The sequence below is a fragment of the Saimiri boliviensis genome, chromosome 5, assembly GCF_048565385.1.
Source record: "Saimiri boliviensis isolate mSaiBol1 chromosome 5, mSaiBol1.pri, whole genome shotgun sequence".
In the NCBI taxonomy this organism is placed as follows: domain Eukaryota; kingdom Metazoa; phylum Chordata; class Mammalia; order Primates; family Cebidae; genus Saimiri; species Saimiri boliviensis.
Window position 1 is genome coordinate 60,170,367 of NC_133453.1, and position 21,674 is coordinate 60,192,040.

Below are 21,674 nucleotides of genomic sequence, written 5' to 3' on the forward strand. Positions count from 1 at the left end.
ACAGCCTGAAAACCATAAGCCCCTTTTTGCTGAATTTCCTGGTGATCGCACAGGGCCAGAGCAGGAAAGGGTATGAAATACTGAATAATACTGTTGGCATATGGATACTCGGAGCCCTGCTTTATTTGAATTAGAAAAATAAAGCAAAGTGACATTAAGTTCTGTTTTGTGGAGTAAATTGTTTGTGTGTTTATTTATAAACATACACATATTTATACATATGTATCTATGAAGTATTGGTAAAAACACCAAAATAATAGCTGAATTCCATTAAGAAAGCCTACCTTAGTTACTTTGTACCCAGTGAAGAGGCCATTAGAACCGGCACTCTGGGGAAGAGCACTTCTTCTGGACTAGTTTGATGTTTTTCCAGGTTTATCGTGGGGTTTATAAAATCTGATGAGCATTAGGGCCAACACTGAGGATGAGAACCTTTCTATCCTTTCCACTGAGTAGAGAGTGAGTCACCGGTTTGATGTGTCTCCGGCCGAACGAACTGACCAGAAGCGTGTCTTGGGAATCAAAAATGAAATTATAGTCTGGCATACTGTGTCAGCGCTTTGTGGTACTTAGTTTTGAAATCTGAAACGTTTCTGGCAAGGTTGTATTTTATGTTTATGTGTAATATTAACACACTAGCAAGGGATTAATCATGATTGTTCAGAAATTATCTTTTAAATCTTAATTTAAAATAAAGTGATGTTTAATCAAGAGCCATCAATTGTAATACTGATTTAAAGAGCCATTTAGTGAAGGAAAAGTCAGTTAATTATATCAGGTTATTTTAAACTGAAAGAAAAATAGCATTCTGCTAACTTATAAAGGGGTAATGTTTAAATTGACTGAATTCTGCATGCTCTGCTGATAGATCATTTTAGGGTATTTTTCACACCTAATATCTACTGAGGTTAATTAACACACTTGGAGGGACCTGTCATTATGTAGGAAAGGCAAATTTTAATAAACTGCACTTTTAAGATTGTTTAGAACTCTCTGCTACCACATAGCATGCAGGGAAATCGTCTCTCTAGTTCTTTCTCCCAGAAATATGCTGACATACACTCCCCCACACACGCACACACTCACTTGGGCTGACACACACAACATACTACACATACACTCACACACATTCAGTCTGCCACAAACAGTCTTCTCCCTTCTCCCTACACGTGCTTGCTTATTCAAGCTGACACATACACAAACACACACACTCTTGCTCAGGCTGACACACATACACAACATAAAAACTGTATAGCCAACAATGTTCTACCCACTTTTCCAAGGAGAAAAGTGCATATGCGCATGAACTTCCTGTTTCTCGGATTGACTCTTATAAACCCACACTGTCTCCTGCAGGGCAACACACACACACACACACACACACACACACACACACGCTCCAGCTGACATGCACGCATACCTATGCAGACACACAGCCAGTCATGTGAACATAACCACATAGACCCATTCAGATTGACACATGCACCCAAACAGAGGGTTACACACACAGTAATGCCTACTCACACACAGTTGAGCATTGGCTTTCTTTTATTCCCCAGTGTTTGTTGCTGATCTCTGACTTTTCTGCCTTTGGTTTACATTCTCTGGGTCTTTGACTTAGAGGTGGTGACAAAGACCAATTATTTCATGTGATTACATTTGGAGTGAAATTAGTGGTTTTGATACTCGCTCACACATTGCTCACTTTTATTATTTGCGTGTAGTTTAAGAAAACTTCATGGGCTTATTCTACTTTAATATGTGAAAGTGAAAGTTGAGAGATTATATAAGTAGATAAGAAAATGGCATTTTAATATATACTTGTTGAGTCTACAGGATCAGATGAGAAATTGGTAAGGATTATATCATGAAATTCAAAAAACAATTCTCTATTTTGCCAAATTAAAGATCAATGTTCTTATGTCACTTTGTGCTACTTTCTGTTACTTGCTTTTGCTGATTATAATAATAAACACTATGCAAAAGAACTAAGAATGTTACAACTTAGTATTTCGATAGGAGACAATAAAAAGGTGGGCAGTTGAGTTGCCTTTCTGAAATTGAGAGCTTTCTGTTTGTGAATATATAAGGACAGATATTTGTCATTCCTCCATTTTCAACAGAACATCAAAAATGTCCAGTGTTCACAACGAAGCTTTCACACAATGTATAAAAGATTGGAAAGCAGCATTTGGGACACACCAGATGTTTGTTTCTTGAAGAGAATCTGGAAATCACAAATCTGGGATTTTGTTACTAATGAAGAAGAAAAAGGGAAAAAAAATCTTTCATAAACCACATTCGTCCATTGGTGCATTTCTTTTGAAAAATGAAATAAAAGAATGGCAATTAGAGTATATACATTATATTTGGAAAGGAACCACTAATATTTCTGAGATTTCATGTTGAAAAATATGAGCTTTTATTTAAATATTTATTTATTATTTTATTCACTCAATTTCTTAGTCTTGCTAGTTGGATAAGAAAACTTTAGAAAACTGTACCAAGGACAAACATTGAACTTCTATTTGAGGAAGCCCCACTAGCTATAATGTTCAGAGAAATTGTCTCCCATGTGGAATCCTAGGTGGAAAATCCTCTTGCTCTCTGCCCTCCTCCCAGGAAGCCTGATCAGGTAAGGCCTTAAGGCCTTCATAAGGACTTTGACTTTGACTATAAGTGAAATAGGAAGTCATTAGAGACTTGTGAGCAAAAGAGTGACATAATCTAACTTGTGTTTGGTTTTAAGCAATGATTTCCATTACAATGGGAGACTGCTGGGGGATAAGAGATAAAGAGGGTCCCTTCAAGGCATTCCAGAGGAAAAATGACTGTGGCTTAAACTAGAGTAAAAGTAGAGAGAAGTGGTTAGATTCCGGTATATTTTAAGAATAGAGTAATTAGAATTTGCAGCTTTATTTGAAGTGGGCAAAAAGAAATGGAGACCTGTTGATGATTCTAAGGTTTTTAGCTTGAACAACTTGATGAAAGAAGTTTCTGTTTGGTTAAATGTATAATTTGGGGATGAGGGGAAGTTGGGGTGGGGATTGCTTCTTGGCGGTTTGATAGACATTCAAGTAGGGTAGGAAGTTCTGTCTGAGTTTGAAGTTTAGGTAAGAGATTGAATCTGGAGGAGTGTGTGTGTGTGTGTGTGTGTGTGATATGTAAGTTGTCAATGTACAAACATATTTAAAGATAGGAGCCTGAATGAGATGACCTTATGAATAAATAGATGTAAGAGGCACAAAGTTTGAGCCTTGGAGCATTTTAACATTTATCATCAAATAGATGAAGGGGTACCAGCAAAGGCATCTAAGAAGAGTTAATAGTACAGTGTGGTGGTGTCTTAGAGACCAATACATTACAATTTTCAAGAAGGAAGGATTCCTAAATGTGTCCCGTAATACATAACAAATGTCAAATAACATGAGGACCGTGAATTGACCACTGAATTTGCAAATGTGGAGGGCATTAGCGACCTGGTTAAACACTAGAGTATTGTTGAATGAATAAAAGAATCTGAATCAATGAATCAAAGAATCAACCAAGATATGGCATAGATACGTTAAAAGAATTGTTCCCTGGTAAAGAGGATAGTAACTGCATTTGGTTCCTGAAACAAAATGATTTCATGATCCTGACACGTATTTAGGTAAATAGAAATACCAGTATAGTTCTTTTCCCTATTTTTGGTTAGCTCCCTCTCCCATTCAGTTTTCATAATCTTTATCATTCTTCTCAAGTTCTATTTCAGTCTCAGCCGATGAGCTTGCTGCATGCTTGACTTAGGTAATAAAAGTGAACATCTGTGAATTGAGTGAATGTTCTGCTCCCATTACCTGCATATACATCTATCTGTATTTGTACCTCTCCAGTACTTCCTTCTCAAAGATGTCAAAGGAAAGATGTCCCTCCCAGGCAAGTCTCTCCACCTATTCTCTTGATGCCTCTTTTCTTCAGGATCCTGGTAACACTCATGGCTCCTTTCTTTTAAGCCTTTGTCCTCTCCCTCTCTATATGGCTTCTCCCAGCTCATAGATTTGTTTGCTTATAGCTTTTCTCATCTTGAAAACACAGGCCTTTCCCCAATTTGTATTCCCATCTAACTAGACAAAAACAGTAGAGACATATTGTGAAGTATTTTAGAAATAAGGAAATGAAGAATGAGGAAAATCGTAATCACCCATAATCCCATTCTCAGAGATCATTATGTGTTTACTTAAGTTTTTCCTATATGCATTTTTACCAACTGTGATGCAACTATATACATACACTTTAAAAATCTTCCTTTCAGGCCGGGCGCGGTGGCTCAAGCCTGTAATCCCAGCACTTTGGGAGGCCGAGGCGGGTGGATCACGAGGTCAAGAGATCGAGACCATCCTGGTCAACACGGTGAAACCCCGTCTCTACTAAAAATACAAAAAATTAGCTGGGCATGGTGGCGCATGCCTGTAATCCCAGCTACTCAGGAGGCTGAGGCAGGAGAATTGCCTGAACCCAGGAGGCGGAGGTTGCGGTGAGCCGAGATCGCGCCATTGCACTCCAGCCTGGGTAACAAGAGCGAAACTCCATCTCAAAAAAGAAAAAAAAAAAAAAAATCTTCCTTTCAGGTAACATCATTAATACTATTTTTCTTCATGTGTTTGTTTATTTCAGCTAGTTAAGGCCATGTAATAAATTGTATCTCAGAAGTCCTCCAGCCCTGGAGCTTCATGTACTTTTCTAAAGGTTTGAAATAGTTGAAAAGGTTTCCACATGAAAAGGCCTCCACATTTATCCATACAGCCTGAGGGCACCTCAGTATCTGTACTTCATGGAGTAGTTTTTGAGGGCATGACCAGGTTGCCTCCATTGAAGGCCCTACGGTCCATGATCCCTCTAATGTCCCCCATCTCCTGCTTGTCCTCCATTGCCCAGTTAATCTTGTTGCCAGTCCCCAAGACAATCATGATGTGCTTGTTCCTGAAGAAAGACATGATAGTGCATGGATCATATAACTCATACATTTTGTTGAAGTCAGATACTTTGGTGATATACATAAGAAAAATAACTGCAGAATATTTAACCTTCTCAATGATGCTGTACAAGACCTTGTCCATTTTCATGCATGCGGGGTCCCAGTCATTGCAGAAGCAAATGACAACCATGTGGTCCTCCTCTGAGAGGATGGCCTGGTCCACCTGCCAACTGCTGTGGAGGTGCAGGAGTGTGCGTGACATAGTGGCCCACACACTCACCGCTGCCCGAGGCCGAGTGCCAAAGAGGGCCCCGTGTGGTGAGCACAGTCCCTCACTCTCAGCCCCTGTAATCCCCAAAGACCCTCAGGGCCTGCCCACAACCCCCCCCCCCATCAACATTGGGCCTGCTCCATTCATATAACATTGTAACACTTTCCACATGCTGTTAAACAGGTTTGTAAATAACTATTATAGTAGCCAGAGTATTTGATACTGTGTTTATGCTATGATTTATACATTCATTATTTTACTGGATTTTTCAAACCTACTATTTTTGATTTAAATAAAACTAAGGTGAATATCTTTGTATACAAATCTTTTACTACATGTCTTTACACATTATTTTCTAGGCTGGAGTCTGAACGAAATTGCTGAGTCAAAGGATGTATACTGTTTTATGACTCTTGTTAGCTACTGCCAGATTGTTTTAAAATATCAGTCTGCCAATTTATATGCCTACTGGGAAGTGTAAGAATGGCTTTCTCCCCAGATTCTTAACTTTGAAGGCTTTTTAAAAGTTACTTTATGAGACAGTTCTTGCTAATTGGACAGTTTAATAAGTGTTGTCTGATACTGAAACATATTCATTCGACTACTACAGAGTGAATATCACTTTACCATGCTTACAGTAGTCATTTATTTTTCTTTTATGATTTTTCTCCACTTATCCTTTGCCCATCTTCCACATTCTCCCGTGATGTTTTGGTAGTTTTTTGTTGACTTGTATGATTTATCATACTGACGTTGTCAGCCATTTGTCTGTGATAGTGGCTCTAATAATTTTTTTCCAGTTTTCTGCCTTTTACTTTCATGCATTTATTAACTTAAAAGTTTTAGTTAATCAAATGACTAATTTATAATTAAATTGAGCATAGAATTGGAAGCCCCAGAACAGACCCAAGTAAATGTAATAAATTGGCATATGTTTAAGGTATCCAAATTCTGGGGCAAATGCTGTTAGAATTCTTTCTCATATGTCATACCAAAATAAATTTGAAGTAAACTAAAGATTCAAATGTTAAAATACCAAAAAGATATACGAGCATGTGAAAGAATGTAAGTAGATATTTATATAATCATGAGATAGTGATGATCTTTCCCAGCATGTCAATAAGGGTAGAAACCATTAAAGTAAATATTTTTAAATGTGACTAATTTGAAACCTTCCACACAATAAAAATTAGCAAAGATAAAATACAAATGACAAGCAGGAAAAATTATTTATAAAAAGATGGAAACTAGACCGGGTGTGGTGGCTCACGCCTATAATCCCAGCACTTTGGGAGGCCGAGACGGGTGGATCACGAGGTCAAGAGATCAAGACCATTGTGGTCAACATGGTGAAACCCTTTCTCTACTAAAAATACAAAAATTAGCTGGGTGTGGTGGAACAGCCTGTAGTCTCAGCTACTCAGGAGGGTGAAGTAGAAGAATTGCTTGAACCCAGGAGGTGGAGGTTGCGGTGAGCCGAGATCGTGCCATTGCACTCCAGCCTGGGTAATAAGAGTGAAACTCCATCTCAAAAAAAAAAAAAAAAAAAGATGGAAACTATTAATTTTATAACTATTATATGAGAGCTCTCTTACAAATCAATTTTTAAAATTCCAGTAGAACATTGATCAAAGAACATGATGGAATAACTTAGAAAACCAGAAATACCAATGACTAAGAAACATTAAAAAAATCAAACTTTACTAACTTTCAAAGAAAGTAAGATACATACATAGAGATCATCTTTGGAAATATATAAATGTGCTTTCTTTTTGATACTTTCTACTACGTGAATGACCTTACTGAGTCATTCAGTACTGGAGTCATTCAGTAAGGTCATTAGGTACCAAGCATGGTACCCAATAATTAGTCAACCCTTTTCCCTTTCTCTCCCTCTGCTCTGGTGGGTGCCAGTTTTTATTGTTGCTATCTTTATTTCCATGAGTACCTAATGTTTAACTCCCACTTAGAAGTGAGGACATGCAATATTTGGTTTTCAGTTCCTCTGTTACTTCACTTAGATTAATGATCTCCAGCCGCATCTGTATTGTGGCAAAGCACATGATTTCATTCCTTTTTTGTGGCCACATAGTATTCCATGATGTTTGTGTACCACATTTCTTTATCCAATCCACCATTGAAGGGCACATAGTTTGATTTCACATCTTTGCTATTGTGAATAGTGCTACAATGAACATGTGAGTACATCAGTGTTTTTGGTAGAAAAATTTATTTTCTTCTGGCTAGATACCCAGTAATGGGATTGCTGGGTTAAATGGTAGTTTTGTTTTAGGTTCTTTGCAAAACCTCCAAACTGCTTTCCACAACTGCTGAATGAATTTATGTTCCTTCCAATAGTGTATAAGCATTCCCTTTTCTCTGAAACCTTGCCTGTAGCTGTTGGTTTTTTAACTTTATTTAATAATAGCCATTCTGATTGGTGTGACATTGTGTCTCATTGTGTTTTTAATTTGCACTTATCTGTTGATTAGGGATATTGAGCATTTTTCATATGTTTATTGGCCACTTGTATGTCTTCTTTTGAAAAATGTCCATTCATGTCTTTTGCCCATTTTTAAATGGGTTGTTATTGGCTCGTTCAGTTAAGTTCCCTATAGACTGGATATTAGACATTTGTCAGATACACAGTTTATAAATAATTTCCTCCCTTCTGTAGGTCGTCTATTTACTCTTTTGATAGTTTCTTTTGCTGTACGGAAGGTCTTTATTTTAATTAGGTCCCACTTGTCAATTTTTGTTGTTGTTGTCGCAATTGCTTTTGAGGATTTAGTCATAAATTATTTCCCAAGGCCAATGTCCAGAATGGTATTTCCTAGGTTTTTTTCTAGGATTCTTATAGTTTGAGATCTTATATTTAAATTTCTAATCCATGTTGTGTTAATTTTTGTATATGTTAAAATGTAGAGGTCCAGTTTTATTCTTCTTCCTATGGCTAACCAGCTATCCCAGCACCGTTTACTGAATAGGGAGTCCTTTCTCCATTGCTTATTTTTGTCAACTTTATCAAAGATTAAAAGGCTGTAGGTGTGCAGCTTTATTTCTGGGTTTTCTATTCTGTTACATTGATCTGTGTATCTGTTTTTGTACAATACTATTTTGGTTATTGCAGCCTTATAGTTTAATTTGAAGTTAGGTAATGCAATATCTATGGCTTTGTTCTTTTTGCTTAGGATTGCTTTCAATATTTGGGTTCTTTTTTGTTCCATATGAATCTTATAATAGTTCTTTTTAGTTCTGTAAAAAATGGTGCTGGTAGTGGAATAGAAATAATCTTGAACCTATAGATTGCCTTGGGTGGTATGGCTATTTTAACAATATTAATTCTTCTAATCCATCATCATGGAATATTTTTCCATTTGTGCCATCTCTGATTTCTTTCTGCAGTGTTTTGAAGTTATCCCTATGAAAATCTTTTGCATCCGTGGTTAGATGTATTACTGGGTATTTTATTGTTTTTGTGTGTATGTGGCTATTGTAAATGAGATTGCATTCTTGATTTGCCTCTCAGCTTGAACATTATTGGTGTATAGAAATGCTACTGATTTTTGTACATTGATTTTGTGTCTGAAACTTTACTGAAGCCATTTATCAGTTCTGGAAATCTTTTGGTGGAGTCTGTAGGGTTTTCTAGGTGTAAAATCCTATCTTCAGTGAGGAGAGACAGTTTGACTTCTTATTTTAAAGCTAACACAGTTAATCTTTATGCACTATCTTGCTATTTCCAAAATGCTGAGGCATGCTAAAAGCCTCTATTCCACCATCTTGGAAAAGAAAACAACCGAAATGGACTTTTACACCAGTGGATGAAAGAGAAGATTGGTTTTATTTGTGTTTACTTCCAGGAGTTTTCTTTTATAGAATAAGATATTTTGTTGCCATTGGAAATGATAATGTCAATGTATATCCATATTTATTTACATGGAAAGATCTCCTTAATTTAGAAATTAAAAACTTTAAATTACAAGGCAACTACAATTCCATTCACAAATAAGAAAAATAAAACCATATATATGTGTATAAATATATATACACACATACTAAAAAATAAAGAATATATTCTGAAATATAGCAATATTTTCTCTTGTGGGGAAAATCAATAGTTTTTTGTTTATTTTTTCATGCATTTTAAGATTTCAGAATTTCTCACAAATTACTTTTATAATTATAAAAGTAAATGTGTTTGCATTTTGAAATTGTCTGTTTTTCTTTTCTTCTTTTTTAAAGTCATTTTTTTCTCTATGCTTAACGTCCTTTCATTGTAAAATAGCCACTTTTTAAAAAAAGTTCTTTCTGTCTGCAATTTATTTGATATATAGTTTCAGGTGAGATTATAAATACCCCTAAAAAGACAATATTCAAAATAGTTGACCAAGTGTTTTAGTAACATTTATTAGATAATAAATGGCTGTTTTGTGGTATTACCTCACTCCTTTCATTATTATCTCATAACACTATGTCTTAAAACTGATAAGACAAATGTTATTTTTTTCAGAATATGCTTAAATATTTGTTTTTCTGGATGAATATTAGAATCAGTGGCTTAAAGTCATTTCCTCACACTTTTTAAGGTATACTGAATAAATATAATTTATTTTTTTCTAGATAATTCAGTGTCATGATTAATTATGAATCATAAGTACTATAGCATTTTTGTGAGTTATTTAGGTATGATGGCTTTTTTGCCAATGTTTCACATGACTCTTGATCATTAGGTTTTTCAAAATTTCTGAAATAAATTTGTATTTTTCCCATGTTTCTTTAGTGATACTTCCAGATGTCATACTTATCCCTTTTTAAACAACTTTCATTTGTAGTTGAATCTATGATTCAAAATTTTTAGCACTGTCTACAACATAAGACTCAACAATAGAACTCTGTGCCTTGTATTTTGATTGTTCTTGGGCTTTATATGTGTATTTCTTTGGCCATGTTTCATGTAATTTAGATTGCCGTTTTAATGACTGGCTAAGTGTGGCGTTACTATGTTTGCATGTGAGTATGAAGATATACAAGTTAGAATAAGCTATAAAGGTAATAGAGCATAACTCAATGGCAAGAAATGCAAAGATAGAAGAGAGAGAGTTTAACTGAAACTCTTCATAAGCTCTCTTCATGATGCAAAGTTGTTTACATGCCATACTCTTGATCTTTTCTTCCATATAACTGAATCTCAAATTAGATTACTTTTTTCTGAAACTTAGATGGTGTAATATAAATGAACAGAGTAAGGGGCCAGTAAACTAATATGTGGATACTAAGTGATTTTTTTCTTTGTCCCTGAGCTTTTACATTTTTGTGTTCTAGAGGCAGTAATCATAGCTTGACTGTTATCAACCTGATTCAAAATTATTAATCCTCAGTGTTTTCTCTTCTGCATGGTGGAGAAACTACCAATTCTCTATTCAATGGTAGTTAAAGAATATTTCATTTATCTATTTCACCTGTTGTTATCTGTCTGTCCTATGGCATATTTTTCCAGGACAAAGACATTGGTGATATTTTTATAAACATATTGCCACTGACTTTATTTTCCTGTTAATCATATGTGTTTGTTGATTTCTGCAAAACTATAATGTTATTGCTGTAGTAGAAACAATTTATTTTGTTAAAGCTCTAAAGGGAGGTGTGACCCATCAAACTTAAGGGCCTAGACACAGTAACAGATGCTCCTGTAAAGCAATGTTTCTCAAAAAAGGTCTAAGTTGAAATATATGTAAATCTCCTCTTTGTCATTTATTTTTGGAATGTTCTCTGTTTTACCACACTTCATTTGATTTTATATTTTTATTATGAAATACTTTAAATATAGAGACAAGTATACACACTAGCTTACCACCATGCACCTGCCACCCAATTTTATTCAACCTCAACATATTTGCCTTAGTTATTTTTTGTAGGCCAGCACTACATTGTAGCTACAGCTGAGGTTCCTGTGTGCCTTTGCCTTATCCCTTTCTCTCCACAGGTAATCATAGCATTGGATTTACTGTTTCTCTTCTCCACTCTTGAATGTGCACTTTACTTTGCATACATGTGTCGTTTAAGAATTATATACAGTATTATTAATGGTATTTGTCATATTGTCTAACTTCATATAAATGGTAGCCTGCTGTATGCTTTCTTTCTTTCTTTTTTTCTTTTTTTTTTTTTTTTTTGAGATGAAGTCACTCTGTCACCCAGGCTGGAGTGCAGTGGCAAGATTTCGGGTCACTGCAGCCTCTGCTTCCTGGGTTCAAGTGATTCTCCAGCCTCACCCTCCTCAGTAGCTGGGATTATAGGCACACGGCACTGTGCCTGGCTGATTTTTGTATTTTTAGTAGAAACAGGGTTTCATCATGTTGGCCAGGCTGGCCTCGAACTCCTGACCTCAGGTGATCTGCCCACCTCGGCCTTCCAAAGTGCTGGAATTATAGGCGTGAGCCACCACATCTGGCCGTATTCTTTAATTTACTTTTTAATTTGACATAATTTTAAAATTTATTTATGATAAAGTTAGTAGTTTCGATTTATTTGATTCAGCTGTTGAATAGCCTTCCATTGTGTGACTATGCCAAATTTATCTAGTCTTTCACTTATATACATATATATATATATATATATATAATATTTATATATTTCATACATATTTATCTATACAAACATGGTGGAAACAGACATTTCTCTCCTTATTTCCTTGGCAAGTATTTTCTTAACCATATACTTAGAAGTGAAACTGCTTCGTGATTAAGAATACACATCTTCCTAATGCCTCCAGATAATATTTGTACCAATTTATACGCCCTCTAGAAAATGTATGGATTGCCGTTGCTCACAGAACTCATTGTTAGACTTTTAAATGTTCTGTCATTCTATATGTGGTGTGAAATGGAATTTTGCAATTTTGTATTTCCCTGATTACTAGTGAGATTGAGCCTCTTCTCATATGTCCTATGTTTGGAGGCAATAATAGTACAGGGTTAAGAGCTGGATGTTAAAGCCAGATAATTTGGTTTAAAATCCTGACTTTTCTGGGTGACCTTGGGCTTGCCACCACTTTGTGGCTTATTGGCAAATTAGGAAAAATAATCACACCTACATTATGGGTATTTTCTGAGTTAATATTTAGGAATGTCTTAGAACTGCGTTGAGCCTTAAGTAAGATGTCCTCGTTATAAAACATTACCAAAATGTGATAAGTTGGGTGCAAAAATTTAATGATATAAAATATCAGATTACATTATTGAAAGGTTAATGGCTCTAATCAGCCTTATCTAGAAAGACTGGGATGGAAAAATTCTGGGGACTGGGGGAGCTTAGGCTTCGCTTCAGTACCTCCCTGCCTCACCAACCTCTCCCTCTTGTTATTCAAAAGATAACTTTAGCTGAGCGTCCAGGCAGAAGACAAGAAGCCAATTAAGAAGCATGAAATACCCTCTTATTTAAAATTAAGGGGCATGTTATCTTAGGATTTTATTATGTTATTAACTGGTTTTTCATTATGCAAATAGCTCGTTTAACATCTTGTGCATTTTGTATTGGGTTATTTGCTTTCTGTTAGTGATTTGAATTAGTTCTTTATATATTTTGGACACGAATCTTGATAAATTTATTTTCCCAGTTTCTGGCTTATCTTTTAACATTGTTTATGGCATTTTTTGTCTGTTTGTTGGCACAAAATTTAAAATTTTTAGTATGGTTAAATTTAACGATCTTCCTTAATGACTTCTGCTTTTACATCAGGTTTAAGATTTTTTTCCCCTGTAAGCCAAGCTATTAAAGACACTCTCCCATATTTTCCTCTAAATGTTATGAAGTTTTTCCTCTAAATGTCATAAAGCAAAATTCTCTCTGGAATTTATTTTTTATATCTAGCATAATACATTAGAGAGCTAATTGTCCAAGCCCTATTTACTGCCTGGTTCCAGTGTCCTCTTTGTCTGTCCATGATATAAAATGATGCTGCATTTGTTACTATGTCTTTATAATAGCAGGAGGAGGAGGAACAGCCACAGTAACAGCAACCCTTATATAGGTCTTACTGAATGCCAGGCACCATTCTATGTGTTTTACATATTCATTTAATCCTTAACTGGATCCTGTGAAGTAGGAACTCTCATTATTTCCATTTTATAAATAAGGAAGCTGAGGCACAGACCAGTTAGATAATTTGCCACATAAAGCTATAGCTAGGATTCAAACCCACGCTGTGAAGGTGAGTAGAAATCCAGACTGTCTGGCTTCAGAGTCCACATTTAAAACTACTCTGTTACTAGCCTCCCCAAAGCCATACTGGCTAGTAAACCAAGTCCCCTCTCCTTCTTCTTAAAAACAAAACAAAACAAAAAACAAAAACAAAAAAAGCATCAACAATATGGGTTAACCCTGGCAATCTTTTCTCTTTCATTTGTTTTTATCCTCTCTTTCTCATCAGAAAAGGGCTCTGGTATTATAGTAAACAGGGTGCTAAATATAGATATTAAGTCATTTAATCATCATTTTGGGGTGACAAGCCTTACCGTTTCTATAACTTAATTAAAATCTTCAAAGAATTAGTTTGTCAAAATGATAGGCTGGGAGTAACTTCAGAATTTTTCTACTTTATTATACCTTTATTCTAGCCATTGTATATTCTGTTACTTCTCCTAGGATTAATTCTAAAAAGCTTTTTTTCCCCTGAAGTTCATGGTTACTAGCCTTGAAATTCTCAGGAGAAGACACAGACATAAAAAGAAATAATTAGAATAATATAGTTTGTTAAGTTGCAGATTAGAATTATGAGAGCTTAATTTAAGAAATACTTACCCTGTCCAGGAGTTTCATGACTGATGTTTTGGTTTCATATTGGTATAACAACCTAAAACATAGTGGCTTGAAACCACAATCATTTTATTATGCTGTATACTTCTATGGGCTAAAATCTACTGAGTATGTGATGGTGCCTAGGGTTGCATTCATTTGCGGCTGGGCTGGACTGGACCGTCCAAGATGTTTCATTCACATGCCTGGGGGTTGGCCCTGGCATAGGCTGGGAGTTAATCTGGAGTGTTTAACCAGTACGCCTTGGTTCCCCCCATATAAACTCTCCATATGGCATGGTTTTTTCCTAGTATGGTGGCCGGGTTCCAAGAACAGAAAGTGAAGACTGAATCCTCTCATGGCGTAGGCTTGAGAGTCCCAGAATGTCCCTTTCACCTCATTCTATAGTCCAAACCAGTCCCAAGGCAAGATTCAACATGAGGAAATGGAATTGCCCACCTCTTGATGAGAAGGGTTTCATGAGCATATTGCACTGGAGGAATTGTCAGAAGCCCTTCTGGAAATTAACAATCACTGAGGGCGTTGCTCGAAAAGGAAATTGGTTCTGAACTTTGAGCAATGAGAAGGGCTTCATTAGAAAGTACTAGGGGAAGAAGATCCAGGCGGCAGGTAAGAACAGAAGCGCAAAGGAGCATAATATGTTTGGATACTTTTTTACTGTGGAGTCACAGGGATGGAATTGATAAGGTGTGTTTGAAATAGTAAGAAAATAATAGCTGAAATTCATCATGTGCTCATTGTGTGCCCCGCACATCTTGCCCTTTGAATGATTTATTTCTTTTATCCTCATAACAATCCTGTGAAGGAGATTACTGTTACCTAAATTGTCTAGACAAAGAAACTGAGGTACAGCTAGGTTGAATAACTTGCACATGGTCACATACCTTGTAAGCATCAGAGTTAAATTTGAACACAGGCAATATGCCTTTAGAGTACCTTCTCCCACACTGCTCCATTCAGGCTCCTGTAGATAATAAAAACGTGTATGCCATATTATATCTTGCATCCCACAGACTGTGTATGTCATGTTATGGAAATCGGGCTCTGAGTAAGAAACTGGAGCAATCCCACTGGCATTCTAATTGCTGTATTCTTAACACTGGTCCAGATTTCTTTGGAGCAATTGAATCTTTGAGTTCCTCAGATATTGCTAGTGACTCCATGGTTTCAGGAAGTCTAGGTCAAGTGAAGTCTTCCCTCTGCATGAATACATCTTCTGGTAATGCTGAAGGTGGTATTTGTGAGAAACCTCAGCCCAGCAAAAATGGTAGTAGCTAACTTGACAATAAGATCCCTTCTCTGAGCATCTTTGAATGGGATACACAGAGAGAGGGAAGCAGTTGAAAACAAAAACAGAGACCCAGTATTGGAGAGAAGCAAAGATGATGATAAGCAGAGCAGGAATAAGCAGAGTTGTGTTGGTGACATAGTTGCCAGGGCTGCTTTGGATCCCAAATGACCTTCCAATCTTGAACCCGTTTCTGTCTCTCTAAGCTTGAGTGGAATCCTTGGGTACTCTGTAAACTCCTGTCTTTCTTCTTTCCAGATGCAGACTTATCATCAGTCTCCATTATGTGGCATAACCTGAGTGAATTTGTACTCTTATAATCCAAAGATCCCAAATAAGTTGGAATTTAGCTCTTATCAGATGCTCTCTCTCTCTCTCTCTCTCTCTCTCTCTCTCTCTATATATATATATATATATATATATATATATATATTTTTTTTTTTTTTTAAGAAAGAGGCTGAGCCTCTGTACATGAGAATTATCTTTCTTTGATCCTTTATAGAATCTAGTCCAGAGCTTTGCACTCAGTAAATGCTACTGATTTTTGCTGATTGATTGTTCTGTCCATTGAGATTTATAACATGTATGTTGGTCATAGTCAAATAATGATAATATGCAAAATGTCATGCACAGTTTATAAATCTTATTTTATAAGATTGTGCTTCTACCTCTGAGCTGTTCCATTAATTAGACAAGAGAATTTGTCTAAACATTATTTGAGTGTTTAAAATAATTTTAAATAAACAGCTGATGTTTATATGAAGATTTTTTTTTAGATTTAAAAACATTTTTGTTCCAAGTCAGACATATATAGTCATGCACTAGTAAAAATTGCTCTCAGCAGTTTATTGCTTCCCATGAATGCCACATTAATACCATGTTGATTATTTTTTCTGTTTTTTGTTAAGTATAATGAAACATTATTGTGGAAATGTTTATATTTACTAAAAATGTGTTACCTTAGAAGACATATGCCGTGTGTCACAAAGATGAATCTCCTGAACTATCTGTAGTATAATAAAGGTCATGATGAACAACACTGACTCTGAAACCAGACTCTCTGTGGGCAAGCTACTTAAACTCTCTGGCCTCAGTTTCTTCATGGTAATGTGAAAATGATAAAAATGTTTCTCTCACAGCAGTATTCTAAAGATTGAATGCATCAACTGTTGATGAGTTAATTTACTGTTAAAGTATGTGACATGTAGTCAGTGTTATATAAATAAGGCTTAGCTATTTCATTTTTGTTATTTACTCTTAGTTTCTAAGGCTAGCAAAGACATTTTATTTTAAGTTCCATTTTACTGGTAGTTTTATCTGCCAAACCTTTTGGGTAGCTGTAAAAGAAAGCAGAACAGCAAACCTTATAACAAGCAGCATAGTATCATGGAGAACACTCCTTCCCTGGGACCAGTCACTTCACCTCCCAGTAATTTCCCCCAGTTTTATAAGTTGTAAGCATGGTTGTTTGAATCGCTGTCATTCAGCCTCAAAACAGCTGTACCATTCTAAAGTATCTGAGAGTGACATAATGGTAGAACATGGAACACTTGTAGAAATACTTGAGGAATGAGTCTGTGAGGTTTAATTTGTGCTAAAAATTCATCAACACATCTAGAGCAAGGCAAATCTTCCCAAGACAGATGGAGACTGTTTTAAGGTTGGTTTCATGATTCTGATTGGGACTGTTTTAATTTTATCATTGGATACTTCAAACGAAGGGATGAAATGTAGGGTAAATTATTATCTAAAATAGCCTTCTGTTAAGATGTAGAGAGCAGAATGTGAATTTAATGTAGTAAATGGAACTGGAGACATTAACAGAAAGGACTTAGAAAGAGGTGAAGCTAAGGAATGTAGCATTTTAAATGGATGATTTAAAATGATGAATTACATAAAGGAATATTACCAACAGGATGCATAAGGAAGAGTGTGAAGAGCGCTGTCTATTTTAAAGATTGGAAGAAGCAGTACATATTTGGAGGGTCTCAGAGTATATAAAGAGATCTGGTTAGCGTGGCAGCCAGCTGCTCACCTCTCATGATGGAATAAGAAGAAATGTGCTTATGCTGAAGTGTAAAGGATTTGGGGTAGGCTTTTTAAACAATAAAGATTGTTAAGCATTGATTGAAATGCATTATTTCAGCCCTGGTAATACTGAGAAATAGCTAATTAACTTAACTGCTAATCAACCAGTGATGTTCCCATGCAAAGATGAAGTGATGGATCCATGACATTTTAACTACAATGTGGTTTGCTTTATATTTGAGTATTTCATAGCAATTTCTTACTTGAAAGTATAAATTTTTCTCAGACTCTTTCCTTCTGCCACCCTTTGTTTCTGTCAGATGTTCTGAAATTTTGTATATAGCCACTTTCCATTTCTTAGTTCCTCCAGAGTGCTATGATTTTGTGTAAATGCATTAGAAGACCTCCTTTCACATAAATTGCCTGCCTCTTAAAACATACCCTAAAAGTATGATGTGTAATTGTTCCATTTCATTTTATTTTTTATTATACAAATTTTTATATGGCAGATGTCGGAATAAGTCCTAGAGGTTCAAAATTGAATTTGATATAATTTCTCTACTGTTGGGATTTACTGTGTAATGGGTTGAAGATAGACATGACTACAATAAAATGCCAGAAGTGATGTCATTGAAATGTGACATGGCATCTTAGCACAGAGAAGAGTAGGAACTTTGTCTTGGGAGGATGTGTATAGCAACAAATATGACCACAGACCACTTTTCAGGGATTACATCTACGTAAGGGGAAGTTACTGGGGACATTTGTCATTGGAGCCTATCTCTAGCCTAGGACAGGAGAAACTTGGTCTAAAGTACTGGAAAATGCTTTAGATCAACCTTGATTGTTGTGGTTCATATAACCACTCCTTGGCAAGACCTTGGTGAGCAGCTACTTTCTAGCAACAACTCCATATCATGAAGGAGAAAACAAAAGTTTTGGTAGAAAAGTGCCTGTATTTGCCACATTACCTTCTGATCATATTTTGAGATTAGGTAATAAATTCAAAAGCACCTAGCAAGAAATAGACATTGAAGAAATATGTATTGAAAGAAAGGAAGGGCTACCAAATGGAACGTGTAGGCTTTGTTTGGATTCTAACTTGAACATAACTCTGAGGTGACTATTTTGAAGAAATTAGAAAACTTTGCTAATGAATTGGGTAACAGATGAAATCAAGGAACCACTGGCAGCTTTAGAATGGTTGAAATAACATTGCAGTTATGTAAGAAATCATCTATCCTTTTAAGAGATATGTGCTGAAGTGTGTCTGAAGTCTGAGCTTTGCTTTAAAAGGCTTCAGCAAAACAGCGAAGAAGAGATGATGTAAATGCGGCAAATTCTTTATATTGTTAAATCTGAGTGATGGATATGTGGAGGCTCACTGACCTATTCTCTCTGCTTCTGAATGTGTTTGAAAATTTTCATAGCTAAACTCCTCTGCTCTTCCTCCCCCAGTGAGTGTTCATAACTAGATTGGTAGCATAGACATGTAACTATTGGCAGCATGCAAGATTTAATTGGAAAGAAGAAAATAATAGGCAACTGCAAAATTCAGAACTAAAAAATCTATATACAGTGTATATTTTTATTTTTACATGTGAGCTTAGATCTACTCCTTCAATGTGCAGTCCCTAAAGCAGATATCAATTTAAAAGCAGAAAGGCAGATTTTCTCAGCTTTGATTTCAAACAGAGATCATGTTCAGAGTTCATAGTCAAGAAGGAACAATTTTAATGGGTATGATTTGTAGTGTCCAAAAAAAGCAACTATAAATGAATCTCTTATTTATTCCCATTGCTTTATTATTTGCAGAATCACATTCTAAGTTTATGTCATGTATAATTCTTTCTTTAAAAAAGTTTATGCTTGTGTAAAATATTTTTTAAGTGATTAATTTTAGAGTTTTATTTTCCCTTAACATAAAATATAGATAAATTTTATCTCCAACTTGGACTGTGTAAAAAGCTTTCTGGATGAATTTTCAGAAATGGATTTTTATCTGAAGATTTATTTTCTATATTGAATAATCAGAGTTGGAATTAAAAGTCACTTGAGATTAGCAGGTTGCTTTTTTTTTGAAAATGTTTTATCTGCTTTCAGAGTTTCAGCTCTTGGATGTCAGATTAAAATTCTGAAGCATGTTCGATTCATTTCAGAATTGAATGTCAAATCCAAAGACAGATATTTATAACTGAGTTCTGTTCAGGCAAAAACTCAGTTTCTGGACTGCAGTTTGGATGATTGCAAAGCTCTCATTCACAGTTGATGTTGCTATCATTTTAAACAAACAAATTAAAACTTTGAGATTGGATTTTAGCAAACTAGCCATTTAATTCCCTGCTTATTATGCTTTATGTTTGCAGAATGCTTTGGGGTCTATATATTGCTTTCAAATAATTTTTTTCCCCACAATAGTACTCTGGCATTAGTAGTATTATTTTCACTTGACTATAAGAAACCTGAAGTTCTAAGAAGTGAAATGACTTGCCTAATGTCATTCAGCTACTTAGCAGTTTAGCTAAGATTTCCATCCAGTTCTTCTATGAATTTTTCCATTTTAATATTTCTCTATTATAAATTTCTACAAGAAACTGGTAAAAAGAAAAATAACTTATATGTTTTTTATATACCAGTATTTCAAATTTTAATTAATGGGATATTTGTTCCTGCAGATGCCTGAAGAGGAGATGACAATTCATATACTAATTTTCAGTAGATTTTAATATAAATGAATACAACACTGACTAGCAGAAATAGTCGGCTTTTAAAAGGAATAGATTATGATTATTACCTTTTAATACTGACACCTTAAATGAAAGTCTGAGGTATGCTTTTAAAACTAATCATTGATAGCTATTTCACCATGAAGCAGGGCACCTTTTTCATTAGACTACATTGCTGAATCAGTATAATAATTATATAGTTATATATAATTATGTAATTGTATAATTAACAATAGAATTCAATATAAATGAGAAAAGTTGTACAATGCAGGAACTATTGAGTAAAATAAGCATGACAAATAAATGTATGTGTAGTGTACTACTCTCACCGATCATCTGATATGGGAATGTGTTGATTAGATTAAAATCAAATATCTAAATATCACCAAATGACTAAAATAGGATGGATAAACAGTTAATATAAAATATTATTCTTATAGGGAAAAAGAGACAAGTAGCCAGGTTAGAATTCCCTGAATAAAACCTTTTATGTAGATAAAATTTTGGAACAACATAAATGTTTTAAATAATTATAAAACGATATTAAATGTACAAAGCCATCCCTAAAAGTCAAAAGTAAAGTGAAACAAGCAGCCTAACTATGTAACAAGTACGTGGTATACCACATGGAAAAGAGCTTTTTAAAGCTTTAAACCACAGTAATTTGACTGTAGTTACCAAAGAGTAGATACCATAAGAACAAAATAAAAGGTAAAAAGAATTTAAATTATTTACAATGAGTGTATTATTGGGGTTAGTAATCATTCTGTGATCCTGACACTAGTATTGTGAGATAAGGCAGATGAGTAATTATGTTGGTGTCCTTGTGTACTGGAATTTTGAACATTAGAGAAGGAAGATAAAGATGAAGATCAGTGAAGATGAATGAGGTTAATAGAAAACTTGTAGTCTTGAATTTGAATTACAGTATCAGTATTAACTTGTGATGTATTTTATTTAAAAACATATTTTGTAGCTCTGTCCACTAAATGACCTGTAAACAATGATTGTATAACAATGAGCACTCCTAGCCACCAGACTTGTGGTATCTAAAAGACATGCCCCACTATGAGGAATGGGTGGGGGGCTTGGAGAAATGGTTGATTCTAGGTCTAGGGCAGGAAATAAAGAAGAGAAAGAAGGCAAGGAGACTATAAAGGCTACTAGGTTTGTGACAGAAGCAGTCAGTCCATTTGAACAGGCTCTTACTAACCAAAGAACAGTTTGATTCTAAATTCAAATAATATCAGTAATAGATTGAAACATATGAAGTATGTTAGAATCCACAAGTTTGTAATGATATGTACAAAAAGATCCCTCCATAGCCACCTGTGGAAGATTCTAGTGGCTCAACTCAGTATTTTGAAATAAACACAGGGAAAAATATGAAGCAATATTCCTCTTTTCTATATGAACTGTATCTCAGGATAAGCAAGAATTGATGAAGGGGTTTTCTTTTTGCAGGAGTATATTAGCTAATAAATGAAGTATGAATGGTGAATTAGAGTATTACTGTTATACAAAAACAGATTGAGGTAATGACCACTAAGCAGCTGGTCATGTCACAAAAAGAGAGACGTGAAGGCA

At 35.2% G+C, this 21,674-nt stretch overlaps 1 protein-coding gene and 1 pseudogene across 2 annotated transcripts in view; one reads left to right on the forward strand and one right to left on the reverse strand.

The window, feature by feature from the left end:
• The window catches only part of ZNF385B (zinc finger protein 385B), a 393,057-nt gene that overhangs the window by 41,159 nt on the left and 330,224 nt on the right, over nt 1–21,674 (forward strand). The gene's annotated exons all lie outside the window — the stretch shown is intronic.
• LOC120364348 (thioredoxin-like protein 4A pseudogene) lies at nt 4,812–5,219 on the reverse strand (annotated as a pseudogene).